The sequence below is a fragment of the Lissotriton vulgaris genome, chromosome 12 (genome assembly GCF_964263255.1).
Source record: "Lissotriton vulgaris chromosome 12, aLisVul1.2, whole genome shotgun sequence".
Lineage (NCBI taxonomy): Eukaryota > Metazoa > Chordata > Amphibia > Caudata > Salamandridae > Lissotriton > Lissotriton vulgaris.
The window spans coordinates 690,099,597-690,127,130 of NC_141700.1; the positions used below are offsets into that span (position 1 = coordinate 690,099,597).

At 39.1% G+C, this 27,534-nt stretch overlaps 1 pseudogene; it reads left to right on the forward strand.

Annotated features, from left to right (window-relative positions):
• The first annotated feature begins 19,766 nt into the window (after positions 1 to 19,766).
• On the forward strand, positions 19,767 to 25,701 carry LOC147678005 (uncharacterized; annotated as a pseudogene).
• The last annotated feature ends 1,833 nt before the right edge of the window (positions 25,702 to 27,534 follow it).

The following is a 27,534-nucleotide window of genomic DNA, read 5'->3' on the forward strand; positions in this document are numbered from 1 at the left end:
TGCATTTGACCCGGCTCTTGCCTTTGGCCCAGTCGGCCTTTGATTCAGCCTTGCCCACTGTTCACAACCACAATCAAGGCTACGCTACCACCCCATAAGTCTTCGTCTTTTTTCAGATCTCTCGACCTCAACTCCAGTGGCAAAGCAATCAGCCAAAGTCCTCTCCAACTTGTAAAGGAACTGTCTAAGACTATATAAATTATATTCTTGTCGGAACGCCCTGAAACTGCCAGGAACAAAAAAAAAAATCAAATCTAAGGCCCATCTTTAAAAAAAATTAGATCAGGAAAAATAAGGCAGACAGCAGGGCAGACGTACCCTAACCAGGCGGGTACCAAAAAACCTACATTGAACAAAACAATGAAACCAAAAGAATCATGAAGCACCCCAAGAATCCTCCTAATATCACAGATAGGAAAAGAGAGCACAATCTCAAAATTTGTGTTCCTCAAAGACCCAGGAGCCGCAATTTACTCAATGCCAGGAGAAGTACCAGGACCTTTAAACCCACTGGCCCCCCATAAAATAACACGGACCAAACCCAACAAGAGAAGCCAACAGAACCCTTATATGACCAGGTGCTCAACAATGACAAAAGCTTGCAGGAACCATACAACACATCAAAAAAGCAACAGTAAGTCAAACCAAAAGATCATAACTATAAAAGTCCTCTCCAACTTGTAAAGGAACTGTCTAAGACTATATAAATTACATTCTTGTCGGAACGCCTTGAAACTGCCAGGAACAGAAAGAAAATCAAATCTAAGGCCCATCTTTAAAAAAAATGATATCAGGAAAAACAAGGCAGACAGCAGGGCAGACGTACCCTAACCAGGCGGGTACCAAAAAACCTACATTGAACAAAACAATGAAACCAAAAGAATCATGTAGCACCCCAAGAATCCTCCTAATATCACAGATAGGAAAAGAGAGCACAATCTCCAAATTCGTGTTCCTCAAAGACCCAAGAGCCGCAATTTACTCAATGCCAGGAGAAGTACCAGGACCTTTAAACCCACTGGGCCCCATAAAATAACACAGATCCAAACCCAACAAGAGAAGCCAACAGAACCCTTATATGACCAAGTGCTCAACAATGACAAAAGCTTGCAGGAACCATACAACACATCAAAAAAGCAACAGTAAGTCAAAACAAAAGATCATAACTATAAAAGCTCTGATTTACACAGCAGAACTAAAAAGTGCCATGAGAATTACTAGCAACAAACCAAGCAACAAACCTAAAGAAACAAACAAGACAGTTCCTTTGCAGGAATACGGTCTCCACGAAGGTAAATAAGATTTGAAGACAAGCATAACATTTTCAAAATATGAACACAAACAAAGATTTGGTAAGCCCTCCACACTCTACTCCTAGTGCTATCCCAAAACAAGAAAGCATCCAAGCCCTGAAGTAGTCACACAGACCCATCAGGAAGACTTGGAAAATTCCTGGCTGAGATCAATCAACCTCTCATATAACAATGACCTTTTACAAGTAATGGAAGCCAAAACGATGATCAGGAGAGCAGCAATAATGCATACAGCAGAAAAGAAGATCTTAATACATCAACAGAAAATGACGTTGAGACCATCGACGAATGTTACACCCAAAAAACACAAAGCCAGCTCGAACTTTCCTCGACACCTCCGGCGATTCCGCTCAGTTTCAATTAAATATTTCACAAGACCCAAACCAAGAAGGACTACCAAGTACCAGAACAAAAACAGCACACAGGCAGCATCCCACTGGTTGGAGCGCCCAGTCTGACTTTTTTAAAACATTACTACACACTCTACAAACCTCATAGGCACTCACAATGCAATCTGATCAATTAGATATTCAGATTGACCTAATAAACACCATAACCACCTATATCTCAGCCACCAACACCAAGCTATAAAAACTAACAGATCTAAATATGAGTCCAATCAATCCACCCACCATTATAAGAAACCTGTGCATAAAGCCCTATAGTTGACAAATTCAGTTACCTTCCAGTGATACTACAACAGAAAATAAGCTTAAAAAAGACACTGCTGCCACTAAGCCAGATGAACCCTCCAATTTCAACATAAAGCAACAAGCAAATCTCAAAAACCTTAAATCACCTAACGGAAGACTTAGGAGAACCCCAAAAAAAGAAGAGCAACAATGGATCAGGGTCAGCAGCCTCCAGCAGAAAAGCAGAAAGTCACCTTGGAACAGCCCAAAGCAGTCAATCAGACAAGAAGACACAAAAAGGTGAAAGAAAAGCAAGAAACAAAACTCTACAACTGGCAAAACAATAGAAACCAAAGCTATACCCTATATTTGGACAAACATGGGATCGTAAGGGCAATCTCAGTCCAGCCAAGAACCTCTTACTTATTAACATGGAGACAAACACACTGGATTAAATCCGGCCTAACCTAAGCATCAGGAAGAGATCCGTCACCCTCAGAAGACTCAAGCAATCTGACAAAAAATGACGGAGTGGTAAGTGTCTCCAAAACAGTAGCAAAAGATACAATTGAAAAAAACGCCAGTAAAGAAAAAACTAACGGAACTTTGTACAAATTAATAACTGAACAAAACCAGGAAATTATTAGCAAAAGCAAAAAAAGAGCAACTCAGCGAAACTACATTCTTAGAGAAAGTGTAACAATCAAAAGACAACAAACCATTTTCAACATTTCTCAAGACGCACAGATTGGCAGACTTCGCCTTCATGCTAGCCCAACAAAAACTCACAAGAATAACGTTCAGAAGCCTGAGCCTCATAACCAGGCACAGAGCGTAACTCACGACCACTTAGGGAGCCAAAAGGCTGAGCCACCTGAATATCCTAGGCCTCTAGTAAACACATTAAAGGATAGTACAATGCCAAAAGAGCACCTCAGGTTTACCATTCAAAACTGCAAATAGCCAAATCATGCAGATAAAACCTGGCAAACACACAAAAGACAGGAAGCCCTCCCTATCCATAAACCTCCAATACAACAAATAATTATATTACCGGAATACAAATCTCAGAGTTAACATGATATACTAAACAGGGGGAACATCTTAAACATGACAGCGGAAATCCCAGCATTAAAACATTTAGAATCCTCAAATCTTTTATCAGTAGAATTTATTTCAGTAGAAAAAATGCAAGGAATATACCCTCACAACCTGGCAAACAGGAGAAATAGTGCTTCATATCCTTGAAGGCTCAAGACAATTTGAAGCATAGGGCATAAAATTAATTAAACAAGCGCACCAGGCTATCACCTACCATTTACCTTGAAGTCATCTCATAAACCAAAGCATTCTCCAGAGAAGAGTGTGGCATATTTGGTGTTACAAAATGCCCAAGGAGGAAGCTTGCAAACATCAACAAGGGGTAACGGCCATAACGGTCAGCACATCACTTCCAATGCAGGCCAGAGGCAAAATGACGGCTATCAGCAACCCTCAGCACGCACTGGGGAGACTGACCAGGGAGGAACCTACCAAGCAATTCCAGGAGCAACAATTTTCATATGCTCTCTTGGAACATTGCAGGGGCAAACAAATGGCTGGAAGAAGAGATGCCACCTCAGGACTGGAATCTATATGACATAATAGCACTCCAAGAAACATGGGATCTAGAAAATATATCCCTGAAGGGCTTCATTTCAGTGTGTTTGTCTAAAAAAAACAAGCAATATAGGTGTCTAAAGGGAGGTCTAGCAGTTTACTTGTCTACAGCGTTACATATTAAATTGTCCTACGGGCATCTCCAGAACCTGGAATCCAAGTAGTCAAATTTACCCTCTGGATAACCAACAAACCAAACGCTGTGTTGCTAATTAACACCTATTCCCACCCCAATGCAAGAAAAAAGCTCTTATATCTATACTTTTCGCAACAATTTCAGACATAAGACAAACTTTTTCAAACTGGGATATAGTACTAACAAGAGGCTTTACCTCCAACATAATCTATACTTCGGACGAGGATGGAAAACTAACAACAGACAACATCCATTGGAACATCCACCCAGCATCAATCAACAACTGCTCGACCAGACCGTACAGGCCAGTCTCTAGTGACAGAGCTGAAATACCTAGGAATGAGAGTGATAAATGGCAGAGCAAACTCACACACACGGCACTCTACGAAATGAGAACTAAGGAAAGCAGTCAGGAATTTAAGATCAACCATTACAGAGGAAATAGCATGGGAAAAAGTACATCTACTGGGATGAAAATAGAAACAAAAAAGAAAAATATGGGGCCAAATTATTGATGAGTGCAAGGCAAACCAACTCGAGCACTATCTGGAAATGAATACATCTAAATAGGTCCAAAACAATTCTGATTTCCAACGTCCAGGAACAAGACTGGGCCGACTTTCTGAACAACAGGTTCATGGGGGACCCAGCACCGTAATTATCGTCCTCCCAGCAATTAGTACTAAATACAGAGAGCAGGAAACAGGACTTGAAATAACTGCCAAAACAAGCATCAGAAACAAAGCATTCAGCTCCCCCTCAGCACATCAAACAAATTCGCAAATATGCTTGGCTGAAAAAATAATCAACAAAATACGCAAGGGCAGAAAGGAAGGTGCTCCAGGGCCTAATGGAATTTCCAAGGTGATCTTCACATACGATGCAGCTTTCTGGAGTAACCATTTATCTCTACTATTTAAAGAAATAGAGCTACTAAATTAAATACCACCTAGCTTGCAAAGCTTAATTATCACACCAATCTACAAAGGTGGAGATATAGTGAACCCAGCAAACTACGGGCTCATAGCGGTATTAGATGTCAAAGCTAAGTACTATGCTGATCTAATCCTAGAAGATATGGTCGACTTGCTCGATATCGACAGCTTGATCCCGGCCAACCAGACAGGCTTCAGAAAAGGGATTGGAACAATTGTAATACACTAGCACTTTCCCTAATAGCAAAAAAGACTAAAAAAACAACCAATAACTACATCTCTGCTTCATTAATCGAAAAGCATCATTTCACAGCATTGAACGAAACAGCCTATGGAGAAAATTAAGAGAATGGATTATCCCTGATAGAATTCTGAAAGGAATAATGCTATTCTACCCAAACACTTGGATGAGAGTAAAGCTGGGGGATGGCTCCTGAGTTTCAAAAAAACTGACCAAAAACACGGGCCTCACACAGGGGTGTGTGCTGGCACACCAAACTTCTTCAATCTGTTTATGTCTGACCTAACACCTCAGCTTAATCGAATCAATTCCCACCCACAACATCTGGGAAAGCTAACTCTATCACACTTGTCATACTTAGATGATGTGGTACTAATGAGCCTAACCAAAGATGGACTTCAGAGGTTTTTAATTGAAATGTATGAATAAGTTACAACCAACAAAATAGAAATCAATACATCAAAAACCAAAACTTTGCAGATCTGTAATCGCCCAAGTCCCCTATTGAATATCTGGTTGAAAGTTAAAGCACTGGAAGAAGGGACCAGTTATAAGTGACTTATTAAAAACAGAAAAACGATATGCCACAAAAATCAAGCACACTAGCCTTTGCTTTCGGCACACTGGCCAAAAAACTTGAGGGCCATCCTATAAGCACTGCTCTCAGTAATAGCAGCAAAAATGCTACCTACAATATCTTATGCTAGCAGTTTCCAACATTGAAAAGATTTTACACTGCTGGACAATTTGCTGGTCACCTACAAGCTGGTTTTTCAATTACCTCAGTCTGATCTGCCATCGCAGGGTTGCCTAGAATTCGGCCTACCTAGACTGACATTCAAAAAATATTCAACATCCTTAATGAATTGGCTCAATTTAGGATACAGGAAAAACATATGAACAGCATCCGCAGCGATTAGCCCACACCGGTTGCATTTATTCTCTCTTGTAGATTTCCACTTTGCTAGTTTTGCGGGAGTATAATATAAATCAAATATGGACATAAAATGTTGGATTTTTAGAGAGCCACTAATTAAAACATTTATAGATAATTCAATTATTCTGTCCATGTCTACTTTGTCCACCCCAATTTGTTTTGCCATTTATCCTCCCAGGTCGATAAATCATCCCCTAGAATTTCAACCATTAATTGGTAAATGGGACCTATTTTAATCGAATTGCTTCTGGAATCTTAGCCTTAATAAATGAGATTTAACCTTGAATTATGTTCTGCTCTAAAAAGCTACGTAACTGAAGATATTTAAAGAATTCTGTTTGAGCTAAATCATATTTCTGCTGTAGAGACAAAAAAGAGACTATCTGGTTCCCTTGAAATAGATCTCCCAATTGGCGTATACCTGCTCGAGGCCATCTCACCATGACCTGATCTCTAAACACATCTGGTAATACAGGACAGATGTTTAATGGAGTATAATAGTTTAGGTTTGAGTACAGGCCACTTCTCTTTTTTATTTTTCTCCAAATTTCAAAGGCAGTCAAGATAATTTAAAATGTAGTCTTTTTATAGTAACTCGGCTCAATTATTCGCACTAAACATTGTCGGGCCTCCTCGCCCAATATCATCTCGTATATTGAGGGACTAACTGACTCTTCAATGCTTACGTCCTGCAAAAACAAGACACCCATGTGTTGCAAAGGAGCAGTCCAATAGTATAGACGAAAATTAGGCATCACCACCCTCCTCTGGTCCTAGGTAATATACACCATTTCATAGCTCTCCTAGATCTATGGTAACTCCAATAAAAACCTAGAACAAATTCTATTGATTTGGGCAAAAAAAGATGTAGGAAAGAGCAGAGGGATTGTGCGAAATAAATACAAACATTTAGGAAAGATAAGCATTTTTAAAACGGTAGGGTGTTTAAATATCGATTACACTAATATCGATGTAAAAAATATAGTTGTATAAATATCGTTTACATAAATATCGACACCCTATACATAAACAGGTAAGTACATAAATATCGACTCAAAAATATCGATGTAATAAATATAGATGTTAAAAATATCGACTTTGTAAATTAATTATAATTACATTAAATAATTATTAAATATAACTACTATTAACAAAATACTTTACATTACTTTAATATTTTAACTATTTTTAACTAATTAACTACACTTTTTCATTATAAACTTAATAATTGTGTACATATACATATATTTAACACATAAAATTATATAACAAAAATAATACATACATTTATTTAAAATATTATAAATATTATTAGTTAAAACATTTCATAACGAAGGGGTAAAAAATACTATTCCCACTCCAAAAGATGCAACAGTAGGGAAAGCGCGTGATAGCGTAGGGGTAAAAATTACTATTCCCGCTCCAAAGGGTGCAACAGTAGGGAAAGCATTGGATAGCGTAGGGGTAAAAATTACTATTCCCACTCCAAAGGGTGCAACAGTAGGGAAAGCGCTGGATAGCATAGGGGTAAAAATTACTATTCCCACTCCAGAGGGTGCAACTGTAGGGAAAGCGTTGGATAGCGTAGGGGTAAAAATTACTATTCCCACTCCAAAGGGTGCAACAGTAGGGAAAGGGCTGGATAGCGTAGGGGTAAAAATTACTATTCCCACTCCAGAGGGTGCAACAGTAGGGAAAGTGTTGGATAGCGTAGGGGTAATAATTACTATTCCCACTCCAGAGGGTGCAACAGTAGGGAAAGCGCTGGATAGCGTAGGGGTAAAACTTACTATTCCCACTCCAGAGGGTGCAACAGTAGGGAAAGCGTTGGATAGCGTAGGGGTAAAAATTACTATTCCCACTCCAAAGGGTGCAACAGTAGGGAAAGCGCAGGATAGCGTAGGGGTAAAAATTACTATTCCCACTCCAGAGGGTGCAACAGTAGGGAAAGCGTTGGATAGCGTAGGGGTAGTAATTACTATTCCCACTCCAGAAGGTGCAACAGTAGGGAAAGCGCTGGATAGCGTAGGGGTAAAACTTACTATTCCCACTCCAGAGGGTGCAACAGTAGGGAAAGCGTTGGATAGCGTTGGGGTAAAAATTACTATTCCCACTCCAAAGGGTGCAACAGTAGGGAAAGCGTTGGATAGCTTGGGGGTAAAAATTACTATTCCCACTCCAGAGGGTGCAACAGTAGGGAAAGCGCTGGATAGCGTAGGGGTAATAATTACTATTCCCACTCCAGAGGGTGCAAGAGTAGGGAAAACGCAAGAACTCAAATACACCATCTGTCAAATTTAGTATTACATTTAATTTAGTTTATAAACTTATTTAATATATACATTTAAATATATTGTTATTAACAAACACCTACACACCTAAAAATAATTAATCATTTACTTTAAATATTTTCTAATTAATTATTGATTAGTATTGTATTTTCAAATTATTTACAAAAATAAATATTTCTCAGCTTTCACACCATATACACTTATAAACACCAATACACAAACTACAAATTAGTTATTGGTTTATAAATAAAAATGTATTTAATTATAATTAAACAATCATTAATTAATTAATTATTCAATTAAAATGTAATTACTTCACTACATTTTCTATTAAATATTGAAGTACACACACCTAAAAATAATTAAATAATTAACATAATTAATTACCATAATTAATTATCAATTAACCAATTATTAATATATAACTATTAATTATTAAAATATTTATATTAATTTAAAATTTTAATTAATCAATTATTCATTTATATTTAAATTACTTCCCACCCTATTCCCCTATAAACCCACAACCCGCTACGGAACTTTTAACACTAAATTCAACATAAAATACATTATTCACTAATAAAATGCTACTAAATATACTATTTTAATTAACAAAACTCATTAAAAACACTAAATGACTTATAATTATTTAATTAACGATATTTTTGTAAACTATGTTTTTGTAAATGATATTTATTACTACTATGTTATTGTTATCGATATTTCTTACCTGTCTGTCGATATTCTTGTCAAACTATATTTTTGACATCGATATTTCTTCAAGTCGATATTTCTGCGGCGATATTTATGTAAGGCAATATTTTCCCGGCGATATTCCTTCTCTGCACCTTTTAAAACATTATTGCGCCCATAAAGAGATAGATGAAGATTGTTCAGCCTTTCTAATGTCTTGTTTACTGAAGCTACAATTGGATCGAGATTCAACCGGACAATATCATCTATTTTCACTGAGATTTTAATACCCAAATATATGGCTTCTGATTCAAAATTCATATTCTTTGGGTGCCCTGCTTCTGAATGGAGTATCTGTGTCTTAGTGACGTTTAATTTATACCCCGAGTGCTCCCCAAATTTGTCGGCTGCTTCCACTATCTTAGGTAGGGCAGTTTTGATGTCTGACGTTGCAATTGCAATATCATCTGCGTATGCAAGTACCTTATACGCTACATTATGTATCCAAACTGGTTTAATTCCAGCATTGTTTTCTAGACTATTTAAGAAGGGCTCAATGTACAAAGCGAATAACAAGGGGGAACAGAGACACCCTTGTCTTGTCCCCCTTGTTATTGCTATGTTTCCAGAGAGTTTACCCGAAATACGGATTGAGGCCTTTGGCTGAATATACAGAGCTTGTATTGCCTTAATAAATTCCACAGGGAAACCCTTCCAGGCTAAGACTGACCATAAAAACCTCCAGGAAACCCTGTCAAATGCTTTTTCTGCATCTAACAGGGCAATCGCAACAGGGGAATTAGTGGCTTGCGACCAGTCCAGCATGGAGATTATTCTTTTGACATGATCAGTTGTATCTCGTTTCATAATAAACCCATGCTGTCTCTTGAAAATCTAAACTAGGCATGAGATCATTTAGCCTGTTAGCTATTATCTTTGAGTAAATCTTACTGTCAGCATTTAGGAGAGAAATCGGTCTATACGACCCCATATCAGTATCCTTCTTACCCTTTTTCTTAAAAATTACTATAATTGCTTCAGCCATGAGTCTGGGGGTTGCCCAAGAAGGATTGTTGACACACTTCTATTAGCTCTTTTTTTAAGTAGCTTTCTAAAAGTGCGGTAAAACTCAAGTGGTATGCTATCAGGAGGACCCATAGCCTTGCCTGGAGCTAGATCTAATAGAGCAAAAGCTTTCATTGCAAGAGGAATAAGGACATGCTGAGCAGCAACCATACAAGCTCTAGACCCAAAACTGAATTGCAAATTGGTAAAATATCTAAAGCAGTACAAATTGACCCTGAGAACAACAGTCCAGTAGGAATCTGCTTTTACTCCAAGAAAAGAAAATGCTAAACTCACATGCTTGTGCTAAAGAAATAAAAGAAAAACTGTTCCCCCATAGGGACGGACAAAAACAAACTACTTCAGTTCACATGAACACTTTACAGTTATATGATCAAAGTCAGAGTGCACCAAGTTCACTCTGCATAAGGAACTTAGGGGCATATTACCAAGCCCCTATCGCCACCATAACGTCACTTTTTGTGATGTTGTGGTGGTGATAGGGTCAGCGCCTTATTACCAAGGCAGCGTTAAACCACATAACTTGGCTAAAACACTGCCTTGGTTATGGGGCCCCTTTCATGCTAAAATAAGCCTGAAAGGGGTGTTCAGTGGGTGTTGCGGTGGGAGTTTCACCGCAACAACCATTCACTTCGACGCTGCCACCTATTATCAAGAGAGGCGATAATAGGTGGCAGCGCCGAACTTAAGACCCGGAAAATCCTGGTCTTAAGGTGGTGAAACGAGGAGAAATGCTTCATTTCTCCTCGTTTTTGCTTATTCCATGTGTGTTGCCCTGTGCAGCACACATTGGAAAAGCAAAATGCCAAGGTTTGTTTATGTACTAGAAGGTGTCCCTTCCTGTACATAAACAGAACTTTTATTTAAATGCCTTTTTGTAACTGACATGTGTGCTGCATGAAGCAGCACACATGTAACTTAGAAAATGGCATTTTAGGTTTGTTTATGTACAGGAAGGGACACCTTCCTATAGATATACAAACCTCTGTGCTCGCAGCCACCCTTGCACTCTGGTGCAAGGGTGCCTGCTTTGGCATTAAGTCGTGAGACTTAGCTCCATCGCAGGGGGAAACGCCAGGTTGCACCATATCCTTGGTAATATGGTGCAACCTGGTGCTTCCGAAGTGGCAATGAGAGGCGTTAAGCCAAGGAAGCTAACGCCTCTGACTGCCACTTCGTAGTTAATATGCCACTTAATGTACTATCCATGTTGTTTTCTTTTAATAACGGGTCTGCAGGACAGTTAATAGCACAAAACAGTTTATCCTTGTTTTGCACACAGAATCGACCTTAGTTGCAATATAAAGCATATTCAATCCTAAGCTGAATTTCTAGGTACCAAATGCTCTTGCACATAGTACTGATTTTTAGATGGAATGTTTATCTCGTCACTACTTGGGAGTGATTTTACATTTGGATTATTACTTAACCATACTTGTGAAGATCAATTTTAAAAGTGTTATTAAGCATCACTTTTTTGTATGTGGCTGTGTTTATATTTTACTGTGTTTTCAAAATGCCAATATTGTTAAGATTTTAATTAACTAAGCAATACACTTTACTTACTTATATTACAAGATCAGGAAAGACTGTAATATAGATTGGCACACCTTAACAAAGAGACAGAAAGAGTTTAAGGAAGTCTGAGCCAGAATGTTTCATAGTAGAGTGGTTGTAAATCTACTGAGAAATATGAATAAGTATAGAAGACGTTGAGATGCACTGAAAGAGAAAGAACAAGTTGAGGGAATAGTTGGTAAAGCATTTTCTTTGAAGAGGAAACATTTCAGTTCAGTTCAGTTCAGAAAAACTTTATTTTGGTCAGTATGACGTAAAAAAGTACAACACCTAGAATCATATAGAACATACGTACATAAGAGCTTACCAATATCAATTTGGGACATTAAAAAGGCACAATTCACCAGAAAATTCATTCCAACTGTCTTCAGGCCTAGTGGATAAAAGAATAACATTTAGGGTGCTGAGGGTAGGCGAAGTATACAGTTACATATCGGAAAGTGCATAATGCAATAAATAAATAAATAATTAATTAGATTAAAAACAAGAGTCTTCTGTAAAAGGAACTAGGACCATAGCACAGTAATAAACTTAATCATGAGCTACATAATATTACATTGTTAAAAATGTTACATTAAAATCCTTATCGCAGGACCTAAGCTTCGTTGGATAATTTCAGTAAAGCCCTTCTAGTACACCACATGGAAAAAAAGAATCCAGCGACTGAAAACACAATCGGGAAGCTAAGATCAGATTTCAGTATCCGAAATGCCTCAAGACAGTGCCTGCTGCCAACATTCCTACAGATCTGGATCAACCAGCGTTTCCTTGCTTTATGGTAGCAGGGGTAGCTAAAAAAAACATGTAACATTGATTCATCAGGAAAATCACATGCAGGACACTGTAACCTTTGGTCCTTGCTCCATTTGCTGTATAACATTGGAGCGGAAGGACCCCAAACCTAAATTGTAAAAAAAGCTTTCTTGTCTCCGCAGGTATGTTAAGATCTAGTATTGGCTCAAAGCGGGCAACATCTTTAACTTCCATGAAGGCTAGAGATAATGTGCCCGTCTTCTTGGGGCAAGAATAAAGTTGAGCCCTTCTATACTTTTCGTAGTGGACCTTCATTTTTTTCCTTGTGATTTGGGGGCAGGCACGGTCTGGATCGGCCCAACAGTCACCCAAGCCCATGTTAGTCAGTAAAGATTTAATGTGTGCAAACCAAGAGAGTTTAACTGCACCCCGGACAGATATAACATCAAGTAGCTCCTCCCTTTATGACAGCAGTTCAGGAGTAGACCATGGCCGAGGCCAATACAATAAGGGTCTCAGACTCGAGGTGTCTGGGATCGCCATTAAACCTGTGTCTAATCGCAACCGGATCAGTGGGGTACTCATTGGTAATCTAAACAGCTGTCTAAGGTATTGATTTTCTACCTTTAGTAGGGAATCTAGTTTGGAATGTACCCATAACTTGGCGCCATATAGTGCGCCCCCTCGTGCTTGGGCCTTATAAATTTAAAGTGCGGAGCTGACCGCTCTCTTGCTCGATCTACTAAAGACCTTTATTATGCCACCTGTCGATTGCGCTAGTTTTAAGGTAGACTTAGTACTGTGAGTCCCCCAATCCAAATTTTCAGTAATGGTGAGACCTAGGTAGATGAAGGATGAGACTCTTTCCAGGGGTTTCCCATTTAGAAGAGGGTTTGGGCGAGTACTTTTAGGGCTGTTAAACGCCATAAATTTTGTTTTCTGTAAGTTTATATCTAAGCCTCTTTCCTTACAGAACAGCTCGAATTTATCCAAAACTCTCTGTATCCCCATGGGAGATTTATATACCAAAAGAGTGTCATCAGCAAACATCATTGCTGAAATTCTGCAGGACGCTAACTTAGGGGCATCAAGGTCTTTTTCTGTTGCCAAGGCATCGATCAGCCCGTTGATGTTAAGACTGAATATTGTCGGGGCTAGAACGCATCCCTGGCGTACATCTTGTTTAACAGGTATTGAAGCTGTAAGTTTTCCATCCCTTCCAAATCTTATTTGTGCATAGTTATCGTCATGCAGTCTCTTGAGAAGTTGGATCAAATACACCAGGACCCCCATCTTCTTAAGGACTGACCATAGCTTTTCCCGTGGCACCAGGTCGAATGCTGACCTCAGGTCTACAAAATTTAAATATAGACTACCCCCCTTAAGGTAGATATTCTTCCAGTACAGGAGCTGTAGTCTTAGTACTTGGTCCAGGGTTGATAGATGTTTCCTGAACCCTGCCTGGAGGGGGGACAGTACCCCTTTTTCTTCCATCCAGGATTGTAGCCTGGCCAGCAAGATGCGCGCAAATCATTTTTGGGATATGTCTATTAAGCTAATAGGTCTGTAATTACTTGGTAAGAGTGGGGAACCTTTTTTAAAAATCGGAATTATCTCCGCGCCCAGTCAGCTGGAGGGTATCTTCAAGCCCTGCATTATGGCGTTAAAAAGGACAGACAAATACGGAGTCCAGATGGCTGTTTCGCTCCTATATAGGTCCCAGGGAATCTTATCCAAACCTGGGGCTTTACCCGGTGCTATTTTTAGCAAAGCGCCCTCAAACTCCTTTAGGGTTATGGATATACTTATGCTACTACCTGCGTTTTCATCTTGTTCTGCGCTTCTTGCAATGCCATCCCCTTCCATTTCCATAAAGCAACACGCAGTTGGGGTTCCCTCAAGCTCCATTTCCTCAGCATAGAGGGTTTCAAAGTGCACCCGCCATACCTCTTCGTCCAGGTTCGGTTCGACCGCGGATTTGGGGGTAGAAGAACCTGAATTAACAATACCCCAAAACGTCCTCATATCTCTATCCCCCAAGGCCGTTTTCAAGGAATCACAGTTTTCCCTTTCCCACCGCTGTTTGGCTTTTTGGACCGCTGTTTTATGTATCTTTCTTGTGGTTTTAATGTGAGGGAAGTTTTTAGCTTTGATAGATGCCACAAGTGCCTTTTTAGCCTTATGACATTGGCTGTTGTACCATGGATGGCTTGGAGGCCTGACCGGTCTAGGGGACATGTTAGGGTAGAAGAGGTCCAGTGATACCTCCCTTAATTTACAATAGTTCATCTCAACCGCTTCCAAATCTAGGTCATCTCTACTTTGGTATAGGGCCGACGCCTCTTCAAACACAGGAATTAGGACTTCATACAGGTTACTCATCTTATCCTGTGATTGAAGGAAATTGGTCCACCGTACTCTCCTCCTAAATTTTGAAATGATCAAACTAGGGTCAGTAGGGATAGCTATGGACATTGTTTGGGGATTTAAAGCTTTTATTTCCATTATTAAGGCATAATGATCACTATCCAGTCATGTAATAATTTTAAAATCAATCATCCTGTCCCAGGAGTTTGAATCAATTAAAATGTAATCTAATAAAGACCCGCGTTTTTTGCTATAAAAGGTGTAACCATTAGATGAGTCAGAGCGTGATCTCCCATTGCACGCTCTTAATGTTTTAAAACAAGGCAGTTCATCTGAATTGCCAGGGGGACCAATTTTTTACTATAGGGCATCAGCATTCTGGGATTGCCAGAGAGAGGTCCTCTTCACCTATGTTTTCATAAGACAGGCCCTCAAGAGGCTCAAACTGACAGTTGAAGTCACCTCCAACAATAACCATTTGGTTTGGGTCTATAAGACACAAAAATGTAGATAAAGCCTCTACCGTGTTAGACTCTTTACCCCTAGGTCTCAGCCTTGAATATAGATTAATTAAAGCAACGAGAGGCTTGGAGGGGAACTGTAATTGGACACATAAAATGTCTAGAGAGCCTGTTTCAATTTGTACAGCCTTACAACCTAGGTGTACACCTATCCAGGTCATGAGCCCCTCAGACGGTCTCCCTACACCGCCTGATATAGCTGGGGTACTAAAAATGGCATAACCAGGGTTAGTTGCCTCCTCACATGCCCACGTCTCCTGGAACATGCAAACCTTGTGTTGGCTGTTAAAAGATACCCAGTCAGGGTCACCCAGTTTATTGTCGATACCTGCCACATTCCAAGACAGGACCTGAGTTACCTGCCAGTCTTGTGGAAGGGTTTTGGGCGACACTATGGTGGGCAACTTCGTTGGGGCAGTTATCAGGCCAGTAACAACCTACTCAGATGACCCTGTAGTTGGTTGGTATTCTGGATTTTCCCACTGAGCACAACCTCCACTAGGGATGGTGCTAAAAGTGCTAGTGAGGCCGCTCATGCTTCTACTAACTAGACAGTCCCTATTGCGAGGATGTGCCTGTCTGCCCTTGTAACACTGCTCCAGGAATAGAGGACAATTGTTCTCCTCATTGAGAAGGGGGACTCCATTTAGTCAGTCCACACCTTCTAAGGGGCGGAATCTATTTCCAGTCGGGATGTTAAAGCTAGGATGGGTCATCCATTGTGGTCCTCGTTTAAATGGTACACCATGGAGAAGTGTGGCTCACTGGTTAGAGGAGGCATACCCTGAAGCTGAGGTCAGACCCGGGACCAGGGTTTGATTCCCGACGTGGCAGGGTCCTGAACCCAATTGTCCACGGACTCGATAATTCTCGCTTCGGTGCCCACTCTAAGCACAAGTTCACACTATGCAGCTCTGGGCAACAAGCTTGCTTAATCTCCACAACGGCCCCCCCGCGGCGGGATGCCTGGCTTTCACCTTGGGGATGCCCAGCATGGGTGATCTCACAGGGAAAAACCAGGACGGGTTCCCAAGGCAAGCGCTGAGATGCCCAAGGGTAACATCGAGCGCTATATAAGAACACACATACATACATACATATTATATACAGGTCTCCTTCCCATCCCCTGATGATGGCTAAATTGTCGAGGCCTGTGTGGGGGATAAAAGTAACTTAAGTGGAGTGGTAAGATGCTGCCCGAGTTCCTCCCATACTCTGTTGCTAAAACGCTTTGAGCGATCTCTGGGTTTCTAAAATTAATTATTATGCATTCACCTTGTATGTCTTTACTTCGCTCGCCTATCCAACCCACCCTTCTAGTTCTTAGGATCTCATCTGAAATCTCATAACCCCGGTTACTGTTATTAGCTAGCCAGTTAACGCATTTATTCTTCAATTCTTGGTGGGATTCCGACAGTCCCTCTCTCATAGCCGGTGCCCCTGAAAGTATCAATACATAGTGGGTTGAGGCAGGATGTAGATTTACAATTGGTGGGACATAGATTTTGTTTTTGTGATCCAAAGCTAATCCTATTCCTTGGGCATCCTTTCTTGAGGTTTTCTGGGCTTCCCTATTTTTATAAGCATTGACTGGCTGGTGTTCACTGCGCTCGATTGTGCCGGGGAGGTATAGAATCGTTCTGCCACCTGACCTGTTGAGCACTAGCCCGGGTTGTAGTAGGGGCTTGTTCCTTAGCTATTGTGTCGGGGTTTGCCAAGAGATTATCCAAATTAGCCGGCTGGCATATTCTATTTTCTAAGCTGGATGTAGCCTCTGTTGTCTCTCTAGGTTTTAGCCATTGGTCCAGTTTTGCAGATAGCCCATCTATCCTTTCTATTAGTGGACTAAGTTCCTCCTTAATAATAGCCCTCATTTGTATGTGTAGATTGGTCACCAATAATGACACCCACCCAGGCTGATCGTTATTATAGTCAATGGACGCCCCTGAGTTATTATCATCTTTGTGGCCTTCTACTGGGGTAATATCTTGCTTTTGTTTTTTCCGCCTGACTGGCGGTTTAACTTTGGGCTTTTGTTTGGCTTTATTATTTCTGCCCAGTTGCTTCTTAGTAACGGCCTCAGGTGACTTTGTTGCAGACTCTACAACTTCTATTGGGTTGTTAGAAAGCTCTAATGATGTAGCCCCTGTGTCTAAAATAGGGCTATGTACCGGTGTCGCTAAATCTAGGTTTGGGGTTATAGATAGGCGTCTCTCTGTCCTTTCTATTTCTGTGGCCACAGCTCTCAGGGCTTTCTCCAACATCCGATCTATTGAAGTGGGTTTGGGGTTTGGTTTTGACACCAGTACCGCTTGTTTTTTTTCCACACAAGCCCGTTTCCCCATTTTACAGCTTTTTAACAGGTATTACAGGTGCTGGTTAGTTAACCCGCTATACAGACAACCCAAGGTGTGGCCGCACAGAATTAACCTTTTATAGGGGCGTCGTTGATTAGGTATATCTTAGTACCACGCCACAAGACTCTACAGATGGGGTAGGCGCGGCTCAAAACACTATACCCACTTAAGGTGATAGGAGAGGAAACATTTGATTTTGATTCTAAATAGAATGAAGACTCTTGACAAAATGGTGTTTTACATGAGGAAACAAAACCAGAAGAAAAGATGAGTGAATAGAAGTAACGTTTGTACAGTTTTAAGTGGAGAATGATTACATACTTCTACTATAGAGCCTTTCTTTATTGAAGAAAGCTATCTCCAGGATAACACATTAGTTCACGCTATTGATAAAAGAGGATGATGTTATGAAAGATACAGGGAAGGCATAGTCAGGCCCAGTATACAAATGGAATTGTGGTAGTGTTTGTATTATTCAACAGCAATCCATTGATATACTAACAACATTTCTACATACCTTTCCACAGCAAAGTTTAAAACACAAAATAAGTACTTTACAAAGATTGGTTCCTTGCAAGGTTAGGAAGCGGATGTATGACGTTACAACGCATACTATTACAACGCATGCTTTTACAACGCATTTTTACAACGCAAGTACCTTTACAACGCATGACTTTACAACGCATACTTTTACAACGCAAAATAGTAAAAGTAATGTAAAAGTACCATTACAACGAAATCACTTACAACGCATACCTTTACAACGGATTAAAAAAAATGTATATTTTTTTATTTTTGTAAAATAAAGTCTGGCACGGGATGCAGGGAAAATAGGGGTTTTGGGTGGGGAAGTGTATTAAAATGAGGTGAAAAACTGAACGAAAATGTAACGAAATACAAACCTTTAAAAAAAATGAATACTCGAGTATTAAAAATATTACTCGAGTATTACATAAAGTACTAGCTGATTTTCTAAAAATCGACATTACTATACTAATTATAAATGTATCCTTAAAAAACAAAAACAAAGCTTAAATCAGATTAATACAATTATATTTGCAAATATCTAACATTTATCTTTCGAAAACTCGCCATTTTAGAAAGACAACATTATTTTTTTTGTCCTACTACTGTTTTCATGAAAATAAAACCACAACACGATTTTCAAAATGGATGCCAAACGGAACGTGAAACTTAAAACAACAATTTAATAAAACATCATTTTAAATTATAAGTTTCCACAGAAAATGAAATGATTTTAGAAGCACATTAAAACGCTGTATTTCTCACTAATTATAACACTAATAAAAAGTTATAAATACGAGCAAGACACCATTTTGAAACCAGTTGATTATCAACTCCCAGAGTGAGCAGACGCCGAAACCTGACCCTCTGACCTATAGAACAACCGTAATAGATTTCAAACAAAATATAATCGAACACTCAAGTAAGTGTACAAAGTAATAACTACATTTTTTAGTTGTAAAGAATAATAATGACAATTATTAGTAATATTTTTTTTTAAATAATTTTGAGGATTTTAAAACTGTCAAGAATAAACAATCGATTTTATACTTGCAAAACAACTTACATAAAATATGTAAGAACATATATATATATATATGTAAGTAATTATTTAGACCTTTTAAAAATTTGCGACATAATACTTTTAGAAAAATAAACAATACATAAAGTAAACCTTTAAAAAGCCACAAATTATAACACCCTGCAACTTTTTTCTGATATTATAAAAATTAAATGAAAAGAGTGCGAAGTAAACCTAAAGCAATATATTATTTGTAATTTAATAAATATAAATAATTTTTTTTAACAGCACCACTGATAGATATTCTTCTTCTATTGGCCTTGACTTAAAGAATCCACAGATCACCCATGAAAAAGGGCAATTGCTTGACCCCTTCTTTTCAAACTTTTCTAGCTTGACAACTCTTGATCACATCGCCCTCCCCTGGACGGACCACTTTTTAGTTCCCCTCGTGTGGGACTTCGACACTCCGTCCCCTCAACCCCCCAAAGTTAAAACTCACACCAGGCGATGGCAGAAACTAGAACCAGACACATGGGCAGCCAAACTAAGGGAACACGTCCCCCTCCCATCCTTAGACCCCATAACTGGGGACATAGAGTTTAACACCTGGATTACCCAATCTCTAGATTCCGTCCTGCCTAAAACCCACTCGCTAAAACATACCAAGAGAGTTAACCCCTCACCCTGGTACACCCCTGAACTCAACACTTTGCGCAAAATGTGTAAAAGGAATGAACGTCTGTGGAGGAAAAGTAAAACAGAGGAAAATATAGAAACATTTTGCACCTCCATAAAATCTTATAAAAAGGAGCTACGCAACACCAAAATTCGCTTCTACGAGAGCAGAATTAAAAATGCTGCCTGCTCGGCCCACAAAACCTATTCTGTTCTCAAAGAACTCCTCCATGCCCCTGACCCCCCACTCAAAGCCCTCGATCCCAAGGAGGCAGAAAGTAAATGCAGTAACTTAGCCACATTCTTTGACGAGAAGATCCAAAAAATCCTTCTGGACATACCCCCTCTTGAACCGGCCCACACGGATCGGAATCTCACCATCACTATGACCAATCCCATCCCTCCGGCCAATAACCCTCAACCCTCTCTAAACGCCTTCGGCCCAGTGACAATGGAGGAGGTAGAGGCAACGATGGCCTCAATCAAAAGTGGCTCTCCCCTCGACCCTGCACCCCTCCGCTTCCTGAAAAAAGTGTCCAGGACCATCATCCCCCCCCTCACGGCTCTAATTAACTCCTCCTTTTCGGAAGGTATAGTCCCCCCCGGCTGGAAAGCGGCAGCTGTTAAAGGCCTCCTAAAAAAACCCTCCTTAGACCCGAAGGACCTTTCCTACTACAGGCCCATCTCCCTTCTCCCAGGAAACAGCAAGATCACAGAGAAGTTGGTGAACAAACAACTGTCACTCTTCCTAGAAAACAACAACCTATTGGGGGTCTCCCAGACAGGGTTCCATCCAGGTCAGGGCACTGACATCGCCCTCCTGGCGGCAGTAGAGAAGGCCAGAAGCATTCTGGACACGGGAGGATCAGTGGCAGTGATCCTCCTGGACCTCAGTGCGGCCTTCGACACTGTAGACCATCCAACCCTAGTCCAACGACTGGGAGAAATTGGAATAAAGGGTATGGGCCTGAAATGGCTAAAATCCTTCTTAGCAGGACGATCCTTCCAGGTTGGGGAGAACGACAGCCACTCACCTATCATCCCCCTCCGATGTGGAGTACCGCAGGGCTCATCCTTGAGCCCTACGTTATTCAACGTATACATGGCTCCATTGGAGAAGAGGATCACCCCGTTTGGCGTGTCCTTAATTAACTACGCCGACGACACCCAGTTGGTTGTCACCCTCACCCATCCCCATCATGCCCCTTCTGACCTTCACAGCTGTCTCTCGGAAGTCCATCGATGGATGAATCTTTCATCGTTAAAACTGAACGGATCAAAGACCGAGATACTACTGTTAGGTCACACGGGCCCCGCCCTTCCACCTCATCTCTGGCCCAGCTGCCTGGGCGACCCTCCCGCACCTAAGGACGAGGTTAAAAGCCTAGGTGTGTGGATTGACAAGGACACGACCTTCAAAACCCAGGCAAATAAAACAGCAGGGACATGCTTTGGTCTCCTCCGGGCCTGCAGGAAGATCTTCCCTCTGCTCCCAGCCACCGCAAGGAAGCTCCTTATACAGGGCCTAATCCTAGCGAGATTAGACTACTGTAACGCCATCTACCTGGGAGCTCCTGAAGCCACCCTTAATGCGCTGCAGAAAGTCCAAAACGCTGCCGCCCGCCTTCTCACGGGCACACCTTCAAGATCCTCCGCCAAGCCAGCTCTCAGGTCTCTGCACTGGCTGCCAATCAGAGAAAGAGTCATCTTTAAGGCCCTCTGCCTGGCCCATAAGACCCTCAACAATAACGGCCCCCCCCTTCTCAAAAAAATCTTAATCCCCTACAAAGTGAAAAGAGACCTCCGGTCCAATGGAGAAAATCTTATTTCAGTTCCCAGAGTTAAAAAAGCCAAAACCGGTGGCCGCCGTTTTTCGGTCCATACGGCCAAACACTGGAACTGTTTACCACGAAGTCTGAGGACAGAATCAAACCATCTTCGGTTCAGGAAATCCTTAAAGACCCTCCTTTTCCCCCAAACATAACTTCAGTCAGATGGCCGGAAGCCTCAGGAGAAACAGCTCAGCGCTGGGATGCTCATCGAGTTACTACGCGCTTTATAAAACCATTAAATAAATAATAAATAATAAATAAGATATACGGAGAATATAATTTAAAATTGCATTTTCAAAAAAGAACGACACTCCTTTCCAACTAAAATAAAAGGTACTGTTTATAAATATTTTTCAGGGCATTTCAAAAGTTGCCAACACTACAAAAAGTACTTCTAATACACACACATTTATTATCATTGTGACAGGAAAAAATCTAATACGAAAATAACCAGAAATATTTTTCTGTGGAAGAAAGAAGGACGACTTCTAAAAGAGGTAAATAAATGAAACATTAATTAATTGTGTAGGATAATATATAGGCAATATTTATTAATCCAACTCCAATAAAGTACATCAGTAAGTAAAATATGAGATAGAAATGGGACAGGAATACCAATCCAAACTCCAATAAGGTGCAGCTGTAGGGAAAGAGTTGGCTAGTGTAGTGTCTAAAATTACGATTCTAACTCCAAAAAAAGTGCAGCAGTAGTGAAAGTGATGGATAGCGTAGGGGAAATATTTACTATTCTAACTCCAGGAAGGTGCAGCAGTATAGGAAAGTGTGGGATAGTGAAGGGTCTGGATTTACCATTCTAACACCAGGAAGGTGCAGCAGTAGGGAAAGTGTGGGATAGTGTAGGGGCAGGATTTACTATTCTAACTCCAGGAAGGTACAGCAGTAGGGAAAGTGTGGGATAGTGTAGGGGCAAGATTTACTATTCTAACTCCAGGAAGGTGCAGCAGTAGGGAAAGTGTGGGATAGTTTTAGGGGCAGGATTTACTATTCTAAATCCAGGAAGGTGCAGCAGTAGAGAAAGTGTGGGATAGTGTAGGGGCAAAATTTACTATTCTAACTCCAGGACGATGCAGCAGTAGCTAAAGTGTGAGAAAATGTATGGTTACAGTAAAGCAAAATTAAGTTTTTGCACTAAAATGCAGACATTTCTCTTTGTTTAAAAAACATTAAAACAGCAAAAAACATTAACATACTTTTATCTACTTTCAGATTCAGAAACAACTCTTTGAAAATCCGAAGCAAAGTCAAAACCAAAGACATCAACAAACCGAACAAGGAGAAATAACCAAACCAAAGAAGGTAATTCAAATGAACATTCCTAGCAAAGAAACATAAATAAATGACAGTACTTGAGTATGAACATTTTAAAATATGCTTCAGTATGAAAAATGAAGGATAGTGTAAAAGCAACATATGCCAATCTTACTCCTTGAATTTGTAGCAGTAGGTAAAATGTGGGATAGAAAAGGGGCCGGATTACCTATTCTAACTCCAATGAAGCGCAGCAGTTGGGAAAGGGATGGATAGTGTTTGGTCAAAATTTACTCTTCTAACTCCATGAAAGTACAGCAATAGGGAAAGTGTGGGATAGTGTAGGGGCAGAATTTACTATTCTAACTCCAGGAAGGTGCAGCAGTAGGGAAACTGTGAGATAGTGTAGGGGCAAGATTTACTATTCTAACTGCAGGAAGGTGCAGCAGTAGGGAAAGTGTGGGATAGAGTAGGGGCAAGATTTACTATTCTAACTCCAGGAAGGTGCAGCAGTATAGTAAAGTCTGGGATAGTATAGGAGCAAGATTTACTTTTCCAACTAAAGAAAGGTGTAGCAGTAGGTAATGTGTGAGAAAATGTATGATTAAAGTAAAGCCAAATTAAGTTTACGCACAAAAATGCAGGCATTTTCTTTGTTTAAAAAACATTAAAGCAACAAATCACATTAACAAACTTTTATCTATTTTCAGATTCAGAAACAACTCTAAGAAAAACCAACGCAAAGTGAAAACCCAAGACATCAAAAAACTGAACAAGGAAAAAAAACAAATCAAATAAGGTAATTCAAAAGAACATTCCTAGCAAATTAACATAAATAAATGGCAGTACTTGAGTATTAATACTTTTAAAAGATACTGCAGTATGGAAAATAAAGGATAGTGTAAAAGCAACATATACAAATCTAAATATAGGAAGTTGTAGCAGTACGTAAAATGTGGGACAGTAAAGGGACAGAATTACCTATTCTAACTACAATATGGTGCAGCAGTAGAGAAAATTATGGTTAGTTTTTGAGTAAAATTTACTATTCAATCTCCATAATGGTGCAATAGTAAAGAAAGTGTGGGATAGTGTAGAGGTAGAATTTACTATTCTAACTCCAGGAAGGTGCAGGAGTAGGGAAAGTGTGGGATAGTGTAGGGGCAGGATTTACTATTCTAACTCCAGGAAGATGCAGCAGTAGGAAAAGTGTGTGATAGTGTAGGGGCTAGATTTACTATTCTAACTCCAGGAAGGTGCAGCAGTAGGGAAAGTGTGGGGGCAGGATTTACTATTCTAACTCCAGGAAGGTGCAGCAGTAGAGAAAGTGTGGGATAGTGTAGGGGCAGGATTTACTATTCTAACTCAGGAAGGTGCAGCAGAAGGGAAAGTATGGAATAGTGTACTTAATTATTAACTGTATTAAATATACATTCTAAAATAAGCCTTTTTTCACAGAAAATGTCAGCTCAGGAAACAGCAACATACATAAAATCTAGAAAAGGAAACCGTTTATTGAAACATTCTGGATATATATATTGTAAAGAAAGGATAAGTGAACCACGTAGACATTGGAGGTGCGTGCAATACTACTCATCCCATTGTAGCGGCAGAGCGGTTACCCTTGATGATATCATTATTAAAACAACAGAACATAACCACTCTGCCTCTGCAATGGAGATTGAAGTAAGGGAAACCTTAAACGAAATGAAAGACATTGCAAGCATCTCCAATGACACTACTGGTTCAATATTATGAGAGGTTGCACAGCATGTTCCTAGTCATGTTGCTAGTAGTATGCCTATTATACCCAATTTGAGAAGAATTATACAAAGACAAAAGCAGACAAGTAATACTCAAACTTCAACTCCTCACACTTTTTCTGACATTAAAATCCCAAATGAACTCACTATATCTTTTTCTAACGAACCTTTCCTCCTGCACGACAACCAAAACCCTCAAAAACGTATTCTTATCTTTAGTACACCCCGCAACCTTGTTAAGTTAGAAAATAGTGAAATTTGGATGATGGATGAAACGTTTAAAAGTACACCCCATCCTTTCACCCAAATTTACACTATTCACGCAAAGATTAACCATAATGTAATTCCATTAGTATATAGTTTGCTACCAGATAAGCAATCAGCAACCTACACTGAGTTTTTATCAGTGATTAAAAGCAAAACATCCAACAAAAGTCCTAGGAAGATAATAATTGATTTTGAATTGGCTATGATCAATGTGATCACTAAAACGTACACGGATACCCAAATTCAAGGATGTTTTTTCAATTTTTCACAGGCATTCTGGCGTAAATTACAAAAAACATCCCTGGTTGCTGAATACTCATCTGATAGCAAACTACAATTTGAATTAAAAAAACTTACCGCTCTTTGTTTTGTCCCTCCTGAAAGTGTAGACGAGTACTACACACCTATTACAGAATCTGATTATTTCAATGAAAATGAAGACAAATTGGCACCCTTACTAAATTATTTTGAAGACACATGGAATGGACATCTAAGCAGATCGGGTCGCAGGAGGAGGCCACGTTTCCATGTGGAGTGGTGGAACTGCTACAAGAGCTGCTTAGAAGGAGAAGGCAAAACAAACAATGCCATAGAGGGATGGCATAACTCCTTCAACCATACAATTGGGAAACCACACCCTAACTTCTACTCATTTTTGGAAACTTTGAAGAAGGAGCAAAGTTTTCAAGAAATGAGAATCTCTCAAACATTAACTGGTAGTTTAAACCCACGAATTTAAAAAAAAACAAAGGAAATGTCTGAGAGACTATTGGCAATATTACAACAGTTTACGTTGTGTGTGGCTTTAGACTACCTAGATAATGTTGCTAACATACTACATTTCTAAGTTTAATCTACACCTTACTTGCCTGCTTCTACCTAAATTTAAAACACAATCAATTCAATTGGCATTTTTTTTTTACTAAATTATTTTTAAAAAATTAAAAGTCGGGTCAGCTTACCTTTAGTTGTTTTCTTTTTTTTAATTCCTCTTCTTTCTCCAATATTAATGCATTAGAGAGAAAGAAACAAATATACAAAGCCAAAAAAGCAGAAATCCACATAGCAAATAAACCTATTCTTTCTATAAACAAAATAGAGCATGTTCAAAATTACAGATGCATTATCTTAAGAAATCCAAAGTGCATGGAAAAACAATATTAAATTAAACCATCCTAAGTAATCGAAAATTGACGAAAAGCACGTTTGATGGTAAACAATGTGGTCTGATCTACAAAATCTAAATTCATCCTATAAATCATCCATACTCCCAGAAATTCTTTGTCGCCCTAAATCCATCTGAAAAGGTTTTTAAATTTCTAGTACATTCTATTGACAATCAGAACGCTTTAAAATCCAGGTTGTTTCCAAAACCATTTTATTAATAAATTACAACAACCATGTACATGTTGAATACCATCCAAACTCCACAAAATCCAAACTGTATACAAAACCTTCATTAAAGGTTTTTTTCATCCATTGCCTTTCGAAAAAAAAAACCTCCTCGAAATCCCTTTTTTTAACAAATTGAAACATGTACGATTTTTTATCGCCCATAATCATCCTGATAGTAATAGAAAATCCTCTAAAAACCTTTTCATTCAAACACCATGCAGCATATGTTTAACAAAGAACGTAAACATGCTGAAAGAAATCCATAGACCAAAAAATAAACAACCGAAAATCACACAATATAATCTTAATTCCATAACTTTCCCCACTGCATCCTGTAAACAATTCGGTATTTACGTAGCAACAGACCAAACTAATCAAAAAACAACCAAACCATCAAAAACCGTTTTGCGATCTTTACGTTTTTACATTATAAAAATTTCCAGCACTTTGTATTTAAAATTTTCAATGCATTTGACATTATTACTTTTTTGTAACAATAAAAATGTTCCCATTAACTTATATCATATTTATTTACATTTCCTTATTATTTTAAGCAACCCGACAAAGACATACTACAGTAACATGATCGGCGACATGCTGAAATGACATTATATACAAAACAATTACATTTGCAACCTCTCCTTATCCTTTCTTTACAATATATATATTCTAAATTACATTAAATTGTAATATATTAAGTATTAAACATTTCCTACCTGAGCGCAGATCAGCTTCCTGCTGCTTCCAGCTTCGACACTCTTCAAAATGGCCGCTTGAAGACACGTTTGCACGTCGACGTCATCACCAGCTACAAAGATAAAGAAAGGACTATTTGTATTTATTTATTGTATTAATAATATTCATTATTTTTTTTATATTTCTTTACATTTAAAAAATGTAAAAAAAATATATAATTACAAATAAAAATTAATTAATTTTTTCATGATTTTTTCAATAAAAGAAAATATAATAATAATATCGACTAATTGTTTTCATTAATGTATTTTTTGCTAATGTATATTTATATTAAATATTTTTACTTGTTAATTAGTTAAAAATGTTACTTACCTCTACACTGATGCCAAATCCAGGAAAAACTTCTCCCAAGTACCTTTTTTTCAGCTTGCAAAGTAGTTCCGCGGGACTCTAATCTACAAGTATGGAAATAAATGAAGGACAACACTCTCCATTGAATACAATGTTAAAGCGTGGGAAAAATTATTTAAATAATATAAAAGCATATAATTCTTTAACTTAAAAAAGGTTATCAATTATAAAAATGTTT